Source organism: Hipposideros armiger, unplaced genomic scaffold (genome assembly GCF_001890085.2).
Source record: "Hipposideros armiger isolate ML-2016 unplaced genomic scaffold, ASM189008v1 scaffold_1534, whole genome shotgun sequence".
In the NCBI taxonomy this organism is placed as follows: domain Eukaryota; kingdom Metazoa; phylum Chordata; class Mammalia; order Chiroptera; family Hipposideridae; genus Hipposideros; species Hipposideros armiger.
The window spans coordinates 33,589-38,452 of NW_017732884.1; the positions used below are offsets into that span (position 1 = coordinate 33,589).

Consider the following 4,864-nt stretch of genomic DNA (forward strand, 5'->3'; position numbering starts at 1 on the left):
CAGAGCTCAAACTCTTGAGCGAGCTCTTAACCAACTGAGCCACCCAGCCGGCCCCATCATGGTAATTTTTAAACTAACTTTTGCATTTTATGGATTTTGATAGCTAATTCTGATTAATATTTTTCAATAATTATGTGATGTGTTTATATTTGTATGTCATAAATGTAACTCAGGCTACTTCACAAAGCCTAGTTGGTATTTCTATCCCTCCATCCTGTCTAATCTCTTTCCCTATATTTATATACCTCTATTTTCTTTTTTTTTAAGGAAACATACTGTACACATTTATCTTGCCTTTTTCATGTAGACTGTATTGTGGAGAAAAATCTGTATCTGTGCACAGGGATCTTCCTCACTCATCTTTACAGCTGTAAAAACCCTGGTGGGCAGTTGTACCCCCTCCATTCACCTTGAAGATGTGAACCAAGACAGCTTAAAATCCAGGTCTTAACTGAATGAACTTTGCACATGTGAGCAAAAATTTGGACTGCCCGCTGAAAGTGAAAATATATGAGAGAGGCTAAGCTTTAAACTTTTTTTTTTAAGCTGAGCCATCCTGCCATCTGTTGGCAGCTCAGCTCGGGCCGGGGCTTGAACCCTGTTGCTCACAGCTCACACTCTTGTAAGTTTTAAACATTGAAGGACTTGCTGATGGTGACACATTTACTTCCATTTGTTTAACAATTCAGTCCTCTGACTTCAACTAAACCCTGCAGCCTCTACGTACTGACGTGATGCTTTCTGCCAGCTTGAAAATGGGGATTATGTTCTTCACTCAGACAGGAATTGGCCTCCTGGAAAATATCTCCCTCTTTTATCTTTATAACTTTGTTTTGCTCACTGAACATAATTTGAGACCCACAGACCTATTCTCATGCAACTGGGCTCAGCCAACTTCCTGGCTCTTTTCTCTAAAGGTGTCCCTCAGACAATGGCAGCTTTTGGATGGAGATATTTCCTGGATGATACTGGATGTAAACTTGTCTTGTATTTTTACAGTGCAGCCATAGAAGTTTCCTTCAGCACCATCTGCCTCTTCAGTGGCTTCCAGGTTTAAGCTGAACCCCAGTATTTGGAGGTGGATGGAGCTCAAGATTAGATCCCTAAAGTTCATTACCTTTTGCTGTTCCCTCTGCTGTATCCTGCATCTCTTGATAAATTCATGTGTCCCCATAGTAGTACATGGTCCTTTGAAGGGAAAGAACGTTAGTGTGAAAAATAATTATGGGCACTATTCTTCACATAGGAAAGAGTGTTTTAGATTTGTTAACTACAGTCATATATTTTTCCCCTCACTTTTTTTTTAAAGATTTTTTAATTGGGGAATTGGGGGGATGGGAACAGTGCTGGGGAATTGGGGGAAGGGGAACAGACAAGTTGCTGTCATTTTTTGTTCTTCAATCTAGTTGTGGAGGACATTGCTTCACTGGCCCAAGTTGGCACCATCATTGCGCTCTTCCCGGGTGAGACAGATCAGTCACCAGCTTCTGGACGGCTGCTTACAGCAGCTGCTGGCTACTCACGGTAGCCCATGGCAACCCCCTGCAGCAGGGGCTGCAGCCTATGCTGACTCCGGCGACTCAAGGCAGCCCAGCTCCAGGTTGAGCTGTTGTTCAGCATCTTAGCTGAGAGGGCAGTGTCACTGGCCCTCATATGTGGGATCCGAACTGGGGTCCTCTGGCATCCCAAACCAGTTCTTAACCATTGCGCCACTCGGCCGGCCCTCCCCTCACTTTTTGATTTTAGGCTGATGAAGTGAACTAGCATCTTAAGATGCTTAACCATAGAGCTGGGAGGACTATGAGTGGAGCTGGGCCCCTTAATAACTCTGTAATCCTGACTTCCCGTTTATCCTTATGGTAATTTCTGGGGGTGGGATCATAATAAAGGGATTAGCCATCTTGAAACCCGGGTTTTTCTTCCTGCACATGGGCTGCTGGTTGGAACCTGGTGTAGGAGGTGTGCGTTCTCACACTGTTGTGGTTGTCTTGCTTCTTTTTCTTTTCCTGAATAAACCGTTTCTTTTGTGAATTACTTGGAGAATTATTTTTTACCAGTCAACATTTTGGGGACCTTGTTCCGGGATCCAGAGCAGAATGCAACTCTGGCAGCCTTTTAACTGATGAGCAAACAAAGGCGCCTATACTGAGCCATTTGTTGCTCCAATGTTTTGCTACTCGGCTTAGGGGCTGTGGGGTAAGTTTCTCTCCTGGATCTGAACCAACGGGCCTTTGCGTCTGGTGCTCTCCAGGCTTTATTTGGGAATTTACATTTTTTTTCTGTTTTGTTTCATTCATTTGTTTGTTTTGTTTATTGTGTGTATGTGAAATGCTTTAAGGCAGCGGTTCTCAACCTTCCTAATGCTGCAACCCCTTAATACAGTTCCTCATGTTGTGGTGACCCCCAACCGTAAAATTATTTTTGTAGCTACTCTGTAACTAATTTTGCTACTGTTATGAATTGTAATGTAATTATCTTTTTGTTTTCTGATGGTCTTAGGCGACCCCTGCAAAAGGGTCATTCGACCCCCAAAGGGGTCATGACCCACAGGTTGAGAACTGCTGCTTTAAGGCATATTTGTTTGTCTGTACTTGTGGCACGTTGGCGTGCTTTTTTCAGAAAGCAGGCTCTGTTTCTTTTTGAGACAAAAACTGGCCTTCACCTAACGTCCCTTTGGGATAAGAGGTTATTTCTACTGAAACTGGTCATTTTAGTAAATGTTAGATCATGCTATTTCAGTCAAAAGTTAACAGAGTGCCATGCAGCTCAGCCTATAATAGAAATCAATGAGAATTGGTTATTTTCCTGGAACTGGCTCTAGCCTTCAGTCTGATTCCCAGTGATCAGACTCTTCCAGAGTGAGAGTGGAGCAAACTGAAGATTCCCGGTTTGCTTGAGTTGTGAACTGATTTTGGCCCATTGCCAGGTCAACCTTTAACTGAACTCCCTAAGAGTTGGTTATTCGCCTGGAACTGGCTTTTAGCATTCGGCCTGGTTCTCAGTGATCAGACTGTTCCAGAGTGAGGTGAGCTGAAGACCTGCAGGTTATAAGATCTGTAAATTGTTTTGGGTCCAGCATTAAAATGGGATCTCTAAAGTCTAAGCCTTCTAATGTTGTCCCTCCTCCTGGGACTCCAGCTGAGCACATGCTCACAAACTGCAGAGAATTTTCATGCACGTATTTAGCTAAATGGGCAGGTCTGACTATGGATAATTATAAATATCAGTGACCACTGTGGTGAACTTTCAAGATTCCCGAACTTGAATTTCTGAAAACTAGATTGCATAGTAACAGTGCTGAAACTAAGGAAGAGGAATGGAATGCATATTTAGGGTAGTATAGGAAGGCTGCCAAACAGGACTGCAAATCTAAAGTTGTCATTTATAAAATAGAATCTCAAAGTTAACAAAAAAAGTTAAAAATCCTAAAAGAGGCAGAATGGCGTCTGTTTGTCTACACTGCCTTGCCTTTCCCCCACTGCTTCTCTTTCACCTTCGATGCCATCTTGCTCTTTTTTGTCACCTTCCCCATCCTCAACTCAAACCCCAGTGACACCTCCTTTCGAATCCCCTTCTACCTCTTCTTTCTCAGAACCTATCAGTATTTTTCCATTTAAGATTAAACCCTCTGGAATTCTGAATAAACCCCACATTTCTTTTTTGTTGTTGTTTGTTTTTTAAAGATTTTATTGGGGAAGGGGAACAGCATTGGGGAATCAGGGAAGGGGAACAGACAAGTTGCTATCTTTTTGTTCTTCAGTCTAGTTGTGGAGGACATCACTTCACTGGCCCATATTGGTATTGTGATCATTGTGCTCTTCCCAGTGAGGCAGTTGCTCGTCAGCTGCTCATGCCAGCTCATGGCAGCTCATGCCGGCTGCCAGCCGCTCACGGTAACTCATGGCAGCCCAGCTCCAGGTCGAGCTGTTGTTCACCATCTTAGCTGTAGAGGGTGCAGTGTCACTTGCCCACATATGGGATCCGAACAGGGGCTATGTTGCTCAGAGCTGGCGTCTCATGCCAACTCTTAACCAATACAGCACTCAGCTGGCCCTAAACTCCACATTTCTTACATCCCCTTGACAAAAGCTGAGTTACGAGCCATTGTAAAGGAGTTTCCTATAGTAACTGAGGATTCTAATAAGTTTACTAAGGAATTTGATATTACTATTCAAACATATAAACCTGAGTTTTCTGATTTGTACCACCTGATCCACGTGTTGGTTGGTAAAGGCCCAGCTAAACATTGGATGAGGATTGCCAGATGGGAGTACCCTGAAAGGGATTTAGAAAAGCAAACCTCCAATTATTGGGAGGAAACCAGGGAACTTGCTTGAAAGTTGCATCGAGCAATCCCCGAGGCTTTTCCAAGGTCTATCGATTGGAACAAAATTCACACTTACTGACAAAGGTCTGATGAATCTGTTCGTAACTATTATGAAAGATTCCAGGTTGTTTTTAAGGAAAATTCTGGTCTTCCTTCAGATGCTGGCCACACGTGGATAGTTTTTAATTCCTTGTTTGTCAGTGGGCTAGATGGGATGGGATGGGGAACTATGCCTACCCTAGAATTGGTAAATTTAGCTAATGAACTTGCCAGTACCCTAGATGAGCCTCCTAAAAGCAAGGTTGCCAAGACATCTGATTTTCAGCTGTGGCAAATGAGAGGCCCTGTGCGAAACCAAAGAACTCCAACTTTTTGCTACTACTGCAGTGGTTCTCAACCTGTGGGTCGCGGGGGTCGAATGACCCTTTCACAGGGGTTGCCTAAGACCATCAGAAAACAAAAATATATTTACATTACGATTCATAACAGTAGCAAAATTACAGTTATAGAGTAACAACAAAAATAATTTTATGGTTG

At 43.2% G+C, this 4,864-nt stretch overlaps 1 pseudogene; it reads left to right on the plus strand.

Annotated features, from left to right (window-relative positions):
* The first annotated feature begins 83 nt into the window (after window positions 1-83).
* LOC109377748 (vomeronasal type-1 receptor 1-like) lies at window positions 84-1,307 on the plus strand (annotated as a pseudogene).
* The last annotated feature ends 3,557 nt before the right edge of the window (window positions 1,308-4,864 follow it).